This window comes from Lissotriton vulgaris, chromosome 6, assembly GCF_964263255.1.
Source record: "Lissotriton vulgaris chromosome 6, aLisVul1.2, whole genome shotgun sequence".
In the NCBI taxonomy this organism is placed as follows: Eukaryota; Metazoa; Chordata; class Amphibia; order Caudata; family Salamandridae; genus Lissotriton; species Lissotriton vulgaris.
The window spans coordinates 1,727,374,917-1,727,387,171 of record NC_141694.1 but is presented as its reverse complement, the minus strand read 5'-3'; the positions used below and the strand labels follow the sequence as shown (position 1 = coordinate 1,727,387,171).

Sequence of the window (12,255 nt, the reverse complement as noted above, 5' to 3'; positions counted from 1 at the left end):
GTCGGTGCTGCTCTTTGAGGAGCAGGGAGATGTGAGAGCGAGGTGTGGGGGTTGAGGGTGAGCCTGGCTGCAGAGTTTACTATGGTCTGAAGTCTTCTGAAGAGTTGATCGGAGATTCCAGCATAGAGAACATCGAGTGTTGGTGGGAAGTTATTTGAAAATCTTCTTGAGCGTTTGGAAGCAGGAGACCTGAGACTGCATTCACCTGGCTGGTCATGGTGAATTGGTTGTTGATTACCATTTAGAGGTTCTTTATGTGGACTGCCGGGACAGGTGTTGGTCCAAGTTCAGAAGCCTACCAGGTGAACTCCCAGAGCGAAGTTTCTTTGCCAAAGATAACAACTTACATCTTGTGTGCGTTGAGCTTGATGCAGATGTTTTTTATCTATCTGGTGGCTTTGGTCATGCAGGCAGAGAAATTAGTTTGAGTGCTTAGCGTCTTGACCCGGAACAATTATTTTATATTGAAAGAGTCTAGTTTTGCTATTGTCGGGGCTCTTGTCAACTCCCCACAGGGCCTAGTTGGATGAGCAGGAAGATTTTTTTGAGTAAGAGTTGCAGGTTGAGTACCTGGACCAATGCTTTAGTTCTTGCATAAATGGCAGATCTGCATCAAAAATGCCACTCTAGTTCCGTATTTTCAATACTGTGGGCGGTGGCACTCCTAGGCTGGAAGCCTTGATTTCTGTTCTGCCCAAAACAAAGGTCTTTATTTCGAACAAAGGAAGTTCTCCTCCTTCCCGTGAAATACATGGTTCAGGTAAATGGAGAAATTAACCTGGTTTGTAGACTGATCTCCAAATCACAATGTACTTTGTACGCACAAATACACACCTCAAGACTGTGCAAATAAACATGACAATACAGTCCATCATCACTATGTGAAGATGCCGAGGGCAGTAGGGGGCATTACACTGGGACCCCATTGGGAGTGCTGATAACATGTTTACCACAAACTTCAGACAGAAAAAACACACATAGATACAAACACATTGCAGCACTTTGAGACAGCTCGGAAGCAGCATGGGTCAGAAAAAACAAGCAGGGGTCCGATGTAGTGGGTGACCGCAGATGAAGAGGTAGGTTCAAGGAACCGTAGGAGACGGCAGGGGTTGTGCTAGGGCTGCTACCTTCCTCGATCTCTGCAGGACACTATGTTTCAAGTCATACACAAAAGTGGTGGTCAATGGACGCAAACAGGCTCAACCTTCAGAATGCTTCAGCTCACCTGATAAAAGTCAGGACCTGGTGGCTTTGGTGAGAGTTCAGCAGGAACAGCCTGTGAGGGCCATGTCCTGGGTAGTAGCAGGGACGGAGTGTGGTCCTGGGTTAGATGGTACAGCAGCAACAATGGAACAGGCATAGTGATAAGAAGTCTGCTTCAACAACATGATCTAAGCTGTTACAGGATTGCCATTGTGATTCTACCATGGAAGGAACATTAACATTTTCACATGCAGTTTCCCATACTGGACCCAGTTTGACATACAAAGAGGGTGATTGGGAGGGCAGAGCAGTATCTCCAGTGCTAGGGATAGCAATAATTGCGAGAGCCACTGGGTCTCCCTTTGTAATGGCCCACTGAGGTGTGCAAGCACTGCACCATTATTGTCGATACAGCTTAAGATCCACTGTTTACAAGTATGCCTCGTTTTTATTCATGTATGGTATTCTATAGTGCAGACTTCACCCAAGCAGGTTTCAAAGCACTGTGCAGTCTGATATCCAAACAGGCCCGCAGGATATAGCTGCACAGCTGTTGGCCTCTTTTACCTTGGGGTCTTTGATAATGGGAGGATGCGTGCTGCCATGGACGCATCCAGTACTAGGTAAGAGAAAAAGGTCAGTTGGAAAAGCTGCATACCAGCTAATGTAGAACGCAAACAGGTCAGGGCAGATATACAGGGGCACTCAACAATTGAGTCAAAATTTGGTAAACCGTGCAGCTCAGTCAACAGAAGCAAGAGCATGTAGGCCCTCGTCACCAGCCGTCTGGACTACGGCAACTCCCTCTACGCCGGAACCACTGCCAAACTCCAGAAGAGACTCCAGCGGATCCAGAACGCCTCAGCACGACTCATCCTGGACATCCCCCGTCGCAGCCACATCTCCGGACACCGGAGAGACCTGCACTGGCTCCCGGTCAACAAGAGAATCACCTTCCGTCTCCTCACCCACGCATACAAAGCCCTACACAACCAAGGCCCAGGATACCTCAACAGCCGCCTCAACTTCTACGCTCCCAAACGCCAGCTTCGATCGACCGGCCTCACCCTCGCCTCCGTCCCCCGCATCCGAAGAGCCACCACAGGGGGACGGTCCTTCTCCTACCTCGCCGCCAAGACTTGGAACTCCCTCCCGACCCACCTCCGCCTGGCCCAGGACCACCTCGCCTTCAGGAAGCAACTCAAGACCTGGCTGTTCGAGCAGTAGCAGACCCCCCTCCCCTAGCGCCTTGAGACCCTCTGGGTGAGTAGTGCGCTATATAAATGCTTTGATTGATTGATTGATTGATTAGTATCAGCAGTGCTCTTTCATGTTACATCTAGCTAACTCTTGAAGCGTAAATTTAATCATGTTAAATGTTCTACTCAACAGCTCAACTTCAACATCTACTTATATTAAGAGAAGACTTCCACCCAACTACTAAGACTCATGAACCCCACAACTAGCTAAATAAATGACAACTGGAGGATCATTCCATAGAATACACAAATGAAAAATAGTACCATCAAAAACACTACAAACCATTGCCAAAATATTATAATGCAATCCTACAGAACACACAGACAAGCGCTGCCAATGATTTACAACTCAACCACATGGATCCAGTGATGCGCTTAATATCCATGATCCAGTTACTGCTACGAGTATGAGCTGCATCACTAATTCCAAAGCCACATCCTCTCTCACTACCACTGCTCACCAACGCTTACCGCTGCTGGGTGATGGCACTCATCAGTCTGAAGGAAACCTCAGGAGTAATTCCTTTAAGATCTTTGTTACAGTTTTCATTCACGATTCAAAGATTTATTGTTGCTACAGAAGTTTCTTTTATACTTAAAAAGCGCTGTCAACTTTTGAAGACTTTCTAGTTAATCTACTACTTGAGAGAACTTCTGCACACTGAATGCACGCTATGTGTTAATTTTAACACAGGTTGTGTGAACTTCGATCCAGAGACTGTTCACTTGACTTCAGCTAGCATACTGACAGACCTTCTTCCCCAGAGGCCATCGCAAATAGAATAGCTCTCATTCTGATATTCAAGTCAATTTAGTTAAAAAAAAAAAGCAGCAGTTTCAATTGAAATCTCTTAAAAGTCCCTTTATTATCTAAAATCACCTTAAGGGCATGGATAGGGTCCTAACCTTTCTTCATATACATTAAAGCAAACCCATCTAAACTGTTTTTCTAATAAGTACATTTCGAAGTTCCAGAGGATACAGAACATGGCACCCAACCTCAGAAAACTGGGCCAAGCACACAAGGCTCTTCATTGAACCATGGTGCATTAAACTTCTAAATTACAAATATAGTTATATATTACAGTTCTTAGCACTTCACTAACCCCCATGCAAAGGACTTAAGGTGAAGAAAATCATTTAAAATCAAAACAAGCCTTCATAACAAAAGGAGGAGGGCACATGAAGATTAAATAGCGTTGGACAAGGTGCACTGACCAACCACTCAAGGACCAAGTGAACTACTAGGAATACAAGAAAGAGGTAAACACTTGCAGATGGGAACACCTCTCATAGGCAGGATCCCTTGGAGCAAGAAACCCACTGGCCCATGGAAGAGGAGCCTATCAAGTGGATCTACTTGCAGATCAATAAAACCAGGCGGACTCCGGCACCAGGTGCCCCGCACAGCGACACCTTTCTCGATATGGATCAAGACAGCAGGTTCTGTCAACACACACCTCTTTGGAACACCATGGACCCAGGCTTTAGACTGCAAACAAGCTTTACTGTCCCTAAAGTATATCGCCAAATAATATATATAGGACATGTACGCATCCTTCCTAAGTGCGTCAGCCACAATTCACCTAAGGGCAGGAAAAGCGCTTTAAGAAGCTACAGTCACCATAGCACTGTGGAATATGTGCATTTGTGCTGCATTACGTCCACCTCACATAAGAGGATCTTGGAGAAATGTAAACGTATTCTGCCTACAGACCTGACAGACACTGATCTCTCGCAAATGTATGTATTTACAAGCAGTTTCTGTCTCCCACAAAAAAAATCTGCCTCGGGGCGTTTGACATTGGCTCCCACAAGAGCCAATGTCTCACGAGGCCCCGCCTCTTTCTGTGAACTTCGTGTGAACAGTGGGGAAAAGTCGAAATGTCCTTCAGCAGAGTAAATACATCTGGCAACGGTGAAACCCAAGGGGCGAAAGTGGAGCCAAGCGCGCCAGCTTAGGGCGATTGTTCTCACTTTAAAGCGCTTTATTTTCACTTTTAGAGCGGGGACCTGGTAACGGGGCACACTACGCATGCTAACACAGACGCCAGCTATGGGTGAGAACATTTTCTCTGGCGGAAACATTTCTCCCTTTGTTAAGCAACATGGGCTAATCTTTTTAGCAAATGTTTCCCACCTCCCAGCGCTCTAAGTGGCCGCTTCGGTGTGAATTGGGCCCAAAGTGCGGATCCCATTAGGGCACAGGAAGTCCAGCAGGTTGCATTCTAATGCAAAACCTCTCCAAGTCAACAAGGCGATGAGACACGGGGACAGAAACTGCCTCCAGCGGGGCTCGGACATTTCTGCTACAAAGCCCGGTCAGCTGCATGAATCCTGGAGGCATGGATATTTGTTCACAGGAAATAGCCTGGTTGCGACAATGTTCAAAACGTATGCAGGAACCTAAATGTTAAACAAACAAAAACGCACACAATTTTATAAAAAACCGCTTCAAAACTGCTGGTGTGTTTTTATAGGTACAATTTCCACCCAGCCCACGTCACGTGAAGCACCCTAAGAGGGCATTCCAAGCAAGGAAGGCAGAATCTAGGTGGAGACTCCTGCATCAACAATAACAAGTAAAAAGAACTCTGAAATGACTGTGTGAGGATGCTTGGGTTTGCAGACCGGAAGTTGTACTGGATTTACAGCCAGGAGGATTCTTTAACGTGCTGTCACTTGTGGTTTCTTGGTGGTTCTATTTCCAGTTCGAGGGGAGGAGTAAGGTGCGCCTGTAGGTAATTATGAAGAACCAGGTAGAAGGGGGGGGAGGGGTGAGAGTGACCCTGGTACTCGAGGAAGAGGGTTCCCTCCAGCTGAGAAATTCCTCTGTTGCTCTTTTGTGTAGGGATGGGTGTGCGAAGCTCTCCTCTCACTAACCGCCGGTAATTCTCGCAGAACTTATATGTAGTTCTGTTTCCTGCATGTTTGTCTTGTTAAAATCAGGGCGTCTGCGCCGTTGGAACTCGCCAAAAAATATCACCAACATTTATTCAGTCTCAAAGTAGAGGGGAAAAGCAGTGTAAAGGGTTACTTGCCGGAAAATGGCATGCCCGTTTCAGCGTCCAGCGGCACCCGCAGGAAATATTCCCAGTTTGTGAGGAAAAACCTATACTAGGACATAAATGTACGGAAAGCAGAAACTGCGTGGGCTGGCCAGTAATTGACATCCAAATGGCAGTTCCCTTCTTACTAAAATCTTTGCACACCACTAGATTTCAGTGAATATTAGCACACCTTCAAGAAAACCTCTCGTGCCGGCTATAATTTGATGCAATCAAAAGCGTGTTCAAGCATTCAGAAATATATATTTTACAGATTAATAAAAAGGGAGGGAGCTGTCCCACGACTGACCAAACGTCTGCTTTTCCTGTATTTTCCATTTTGACAATACAAAGCTTTCTTTTTTATGAGGGGAGGAGGCTGGAAAGTCAAGCCAGGAAGGGCCTGGGTTCCATTAATCCTGTACAAACGTACACATTTGAGAAGTATTTTTGGGCTAACAGTGCCAGCCTTCTCCCCAGTATGAAAACTGACAGCTTGAAGGGTACCGTGCCAGCCGGCCCCACGCTGGAGAAGGTATGATTTCATTTCCTGCCCTGGCAGCTGGATCACACAGCGTAATTTGCTGTGACGTCTTGTTTCCAGATGCAAGTGCGCCCGGCCTGTAAATTCAGGCTCACATTGAGACGCTCAGTTCCTGGCAGATTTTGGTCAGTGTTGATCAGTAGGGTCAACCACGGGATACTGTCTGGACCAGATGTACCCCAAGGTACCGTAGCAGGGGGTTGATACCCAACACACCACTTCTACATTTGTCAAAAGAGCTTTTGATTTTACAAAAATGAGATGCATAATATTGTTCCCAATAGGGACTTCCAGCCAGCCCGCTTCTTCCATTAGGTCTGTTGTATCATTCGAGTTTTTCTTCCTCACACTACTGCAAACACCATGGGATAATAGGTCAGCCCAATTCAGCCATCGGCTAACTTCACTGTGAGGGATGGCCTTTTCACAAGGAGTTCATGAAAACACAAAGTATTTCTCTTCGGTGCCAGGGACTACTTTCACAATGGCTGCTTTTTGAGACTGTAGCAAGGACATCTCAATGATATAGATGATTTACAGAAGCAGCTAACACTAGCAGATTGAACAGTCTCATTACGGAACATGACTTGTATTGGGTGTATAATGCAGCTCCCAGTATGACCTACCATCTGAAGTCCAGTGATCCTGGTTCCACTGTAGTTTGACTTGCACACATTGTGTGTACATTGTTGCTCAGGCTGATCTTTTTCGCCTAATTATCCAAGTTTTGTATCGACTGAATTCATCATGTGTTCCTATGTATTTTTATGGCCTGGTGCCGAAAAAAGGAAAGATCAGATTTATGACAGCTGCAGTAAGATTGCGTAAATGTGTGGGAAAGTAACTGTAGTGGCGGCACATAAAAATCAAGTTGTCCCGTTCTGTATTTTCCTATGTTCGATTATATATGGGTTACTTCAGATTTGGTGGTGCATACTGGGAGTTGCATTATGCACACAATACAAGTTAAGTTAAAAAGTGAGTGTTCGTGCAGCTAGTGTCAGCTGCTCCTGTAAATTCTGTACATTATTGAGAGATCTTTGCTGAAATAGGACGGTGACAGCTGCAGTTGCTTTTTGGACATTTGCACATGGTTTAATGTCAAGTTGTCTTTACAGAGTACTGTTACTTATGATGACTTATGGAGATTTTAACATATGCAAATTCCTAATTGCGATTTTAATGAAATTGTTATTATGAATTGTATGTCTTCTTTTATGGTTTTTAACCGAAAAAAGATCTTTTGGTTGAATGCTTTTTGAGACCGGAAAAATATATTATTGCCTTTAGCCTGTTTTCCTTTTAGACTGACAGGGCCCAACAGCTTTCCCAACAATAATGTTTTGCAAAACTCATGACAATACCAAACAAGAATGGACAAAGTCAAATTGCTGGCAGTGAACACCAGACCTAATAGCCAAAGGCCGCCAGTGTGGGAAATGAGGGCGTGAGGAAGAAGAAGCAGGACTTCTTGTAGGTACAGGAAGGGGACAGTGGTGTAAAAACCAGAACATAGCCTTATGGATGCGGGGAAAGAGGTATTCTTCCTGCATTAGCAAAGGCCCAAGAGCAACACTTAAAGATTACATTTAAAGAACGTACATGTCCAACAGAGTTCAGCAGGATGTGCTTTCAAATTTCAAACACACCCGACTACAGAAATACAAAGTAAAGAAAAAATGAAGCCACCTTGGCAACGCCAACAAGCTCTGCTTGGAAACCACCAGCATCCATAGATACCCACTCCTTGCCAGGGTTTGACCCAAAGAATGGCACTCCCTTCGGCATCAGGCAGGTCTTTCCCAACCTTCGTTGCAGAATGACTGACTCAAACTGATCGCCGCCTCCCGAGGGCGTCTCTACACACCTGCGAACCCCACCTCATGGCCCGCTACAAAGACCTCCCTAATCCATGTATGTGCACGAATTCTAAGCTCTGCCTACCGATGGCCTTTACTACCCCTGCGGGTGTCCGGGAGGGAGAGCGTGCATGCACGCTGCACAGCACACTCGGGCGTGCACACCACAAGGACAGAGCACACGAAGCACGCCGAAGTACCCGGAAAGGGTAGTGCTCCGCGCCCGTGTTTACAGTTGAACGAACTGCCGCCGACAGGCTCCGGACCAAGATGCCATGTCCCAAAAAAACGCGTAGAAAAGAAACCTCGTCATTTCCGAGGCGGTGGGTGTATTGTGCGCCAGGAACGGGCGCTGTAGACGGTCTGCAGGTAGATGCATTCTGTCTGTCCATACCACCGGGAGGGCCCCGGACACTCCGGCACTGGGTACCTTCACCGGACCGAACGGACATAATACCCCCTGCTACGGCGCCTGTGTATACCTGTGCGCTTCTCTATGCCTGCGGCCACGTCTTCCGTGCTTTTAAGACCCGTAGACGCCTCTCTATGAGGTAGCAGGGTACAGGCGGCAGGATTAGGGGGCTGCTTCGGAGCAGCGTGCAGCACACAGGCACTATATTTGGACTTCGGAGCGCTGTATGTTCCAAGTAGCTACACAAGCAAGTCGAAAACTAAAATCATTAATGTGCACGGAGGAACGCCCAAAGACGAAATTAGAGAGAAAAAAGGAATATGATGAACAATATAAAAGGAAATACTTGGGCTTGAAAAAAACACATACGAAACTCGAGCAGCATCTGTTTTAACGCAGCTAAAAAAAGTCTCTGTGTGACCACAGTTTTTGCTGCCGCCAACTAAGCCTGCCCCCTGTAAGGAGTTTTTGCTCGTTAGCACATATGTAGCAGCCTCAATAAGTCTAGTGTCGGGCACAGTACCATACTGAGGTTTTTAACCCCTTAAGCACGGCTCTGGTCTCACTTCCAAGTTACACTGCAGCAACACACAAAAAAATCTAAACCACATAGCGGCCCACGTGCAGCTTTATAAGCCTGTGGCACGTAGAGAAAGTACGTGTGGTGGAAAAATAACAGCTATTAGATGCTGCCACGAGTATGTAAACCGACCCTCCCTCATCCCCCACACAGGAGGCCACCACAAACGAGGGGTGCAAGTAAGGCATCATGGGCAGACGTCGGGGTTTGTGGTGCACGCGCACTAAGCCTGGCGAGGATACAACCTGGCATTAAAACTGCTCGTTTTATGCACAGGGTAGAATTAGAACCCGGGAGGCAGCCTGCCTCGGAAGAAGGCACAGCTGCTACCTCCGGATTATGCAAACAAACACATGTAACATGACATTCTGAGGCCAGAGACAAACCGCTGCCTGGGAAGTAAGCACATGTACTTAACGAATTCCACCCCAAGTGTGTTTGTTTTCCAACATGCCTGTGAGCTCGCGACACAATGCTGCTGAAACCCGGGCATCCCAACCACTTGGCCAAACTCTCGCACCTCTTCATTAGTTTTCCGTCTGCGGAGCCTGTTGGTAACACAAATGCAGACGGTTTCAAAATGCGCATATGTATCCAAGGGGTGAGAAAACCATCTAGGGTGTGACAAATCACACATCACAGGAGCTGCACTCATTTTATAGGAGTGACTGGCAGTTTATGTCGGCCATCCATCAGGAGAGTCACACGCAGTCTCTATAACATGCAAACTCATCTTTAAACAAAAGTACACTGCTAGGCAAAACATGGACTTACAGGGCAATTTCACATTGCGCAATCGCAGGTCCAAATGCAATTCTGACCGAGTAGGGTCAAGATGGCAACGCTGGAAAAAAGTCGACACTGACAATTACTGCAGGCAGAAAGAGTGCAGAATAAGACACGCAACAGTTGATTCCGCACTGTATGGATCTAAGGCACCGAACGCAAAATACAAGAAGGAAAACACAGCACAAACAACGTCGTAGTCCTTAAAATCGATTGTGCCTGACTTAGGCCCTGCATGAAAATACACCCCAATAATAAATCCCATTCTCGTCTCAGGATCCAAGTCATCAGATACTGTAAAATAAAAAGCATGGACCTCATTCAACAACGGCGTTAAATGCACCGCGCTCGGCTGCTTTACAAAAATCAAAACTAAAAGAAACATCCCCAAAAACGTGTTTTCGGATCGGCGTGAGCATTTTCTGCATCAGAACAAATTGTTTACATAAAAAGAGGGTTGCGTGGTTGAAGCTTGCTGTGATAGGCGGAGAAGCAGAAGCACACCATCGGACAGACACGGGGGCGCCATACCTTCAGAGCGGATCCCGGCCGTAGCGGTGGACGCGCAGCTGCCCCGGCGCCCTCCTGCCCGATGCACAGACGCGGCAACAAGTTGTGCCCGGGAGCGGCCGGCAGCGCTTCAGTGGCAGGTCTGGAGTGACAGCGCGCGCCGGGCGCCCGGGCTCCAGTGAGCGCGCGCTAGCGGGGCGGAGTCCCGAGGCCACGCCTCCAGCGCGCACCACGGGGGCCGGGCCCTCGGCGGCAACAGCTGGGGCTGAGGTCCTCGGCGGGCGCGAGCGCGAGGTCAGGCCGCCAGGATATTAAGGTGACATGTCCCTCCCAGCCCTTTCCTGCTCCCGCAGGAAGCCTGTCAGTGGATGCTGCGTGCACTTATCAGCGGCTTTGATCTCGGGCGAGCACTAAGCCAGCAGGAACATGAAAGGACGGTCCGGGACCTGCGCGTGGCCGCACTGGTCCGCGCCGCTGTCACGTCAATGAAAACAGCGCTAATGACTGGGATCGTCACATTATGAGCGCTTAATTTGAATCACCCTCCTCCCAGTTTGCGAAAGGTAAATCACCATCTCTGCCCTTCAAAAATGTGCTTTTCAAACAGCTTTCTGGCCACGTGCGTTAACTAATTCTTGGGTGTGAATATGACTGTTCTGGTAGAAGATAAACGAACGTGTCAGCTCTTGACACGTTAGTAAAACAGACACGCATCAGTAGGAGCCGTCAAGGCCAAGCGTACCATAACGCCGCAGTTCTAGGGCCCAGGCTACTCACAGCATCTGAGATGACGTTTTCCAGCTCGCATAAAGCAGAGCGATCACAGCAGCACTTGCAGCTCCTCCAAGAAATCATGGGCACCGCAGAGTAGGGAGACGGGGAAAGTCCGAGAGAAATCAGGGGAAAGGCAGACAACGTCAGCGTGGCAGGGTGTGAGGTGTAGACTCTGGGCCACTGGAATGATGCGGCAGGAGATGCCCACATTATGCGGCATGGGAAAGTAAATTATGCGGCATAATGCAGCACATTTTGTGATGTCACTAAATTATTTAGACATTTTAATGGTTGTTGACACTGTCTGGGCTTTGGTTCCACCTCATTCGTAACAGTTCAACACCCAAACATAGCAATAAGCAACAGAAAGATTGCCAGTGAACCTTTTCAAAGGACCTACCACCTTGCAGCAACAAGTGCTGCTGTGTTTTTAGTAACCTTTGAACCATTTGAGCTACAAAACAACTTTTTTTTGGGTAAAATCTTAAGATTATGCAGCAGATGATGGATTGTGTGGCAAATCTCTATCTAAGCAAAAAAAGCAGCAGCAGCACAATCGCGTAATTCCAGTGGCGCTGTGTATAGTACACAAGACATAATGCTGGCATTAAAACATAGCCAGGGTATGGGTTCAGAGGTGGTGAATGAAGCCTATGCAAAGCAAGGAGTGGAAAAACTGGCATCCTGATTTGGGAGGCATGGAAGTCTGTTTAGCCGGTTCGATGCTGATGACAGAACCGCTCCGTCATCAGCTGCGGGTGCGCTGTGCTGATGACGGAGCGGTTCCGTCATGGCCCGGCCGCCGCACCTGTGCGGCGCTGATTTCGCGCCTGCGCGGCGTGTTCTATTAGGCGGACGGGGCCATGACGGAACCGCTCCTTCACGAGCACAGCGCAACCGCGGCTGGTGACGGAGCGGTTCTGTCACCAGCATGCGGCTGCCGTGCGGCCGCCCCGCCCGTTTAGCGCTGCGGCGGAATAGCCGCCGCAGGGATGTGGCTAGGGCAGATTTGTTATTTACTAGCTAAATGGCTTTACAGGAGTCAATACAGGCTGAATAGAAAGAGGTTTCTGTACATAAAAATAAGCACCAATAACACAATGGTCTGACCTACAAAAGCTACTGACTTTGTTTTAGCCATGTAGTACAGCAGCACGGACAGCGGGAGAAAACAACGACAGCGGGCAGGGGCATGCAACAACACGGACTGCGAGTGGTGGCAAGTAACAATACAACAGCGGAAAGAGCTAGCAAGAACACAGATAACGGGAGGGAACT

The 12,255-nt window shown here is 47.7% G+C and overlaps 1 protein-coding gene across 3 annotated transcripts in view; it reads right to left on the bottom strand.

Moving 5' to 3' along the window:
- The window catches only part of DISP1 (dispatched RND transporter family member 1), a 729,704-nt gene that overhangs the window by 179,552 nt on the left and 537,897 nt on the right, over nt 1-12,255 (bottom strand). The window contains exon 1 of one of the 3 annotated variants that reach the window (XM_086927948.1): nt 10,225-10,373. The exons of the other annotated variants lie outside the window; for them this stretch is intronic. The gene's annotated coding sequence lies outside the window, so the exon portion shown is untranslated. Of the gene's footprint in view, nt 1-10,224; nt 10,374-12,255 lie in introns of those variants that run through there. 3 annotated transcript variants of the gene reach the window in all.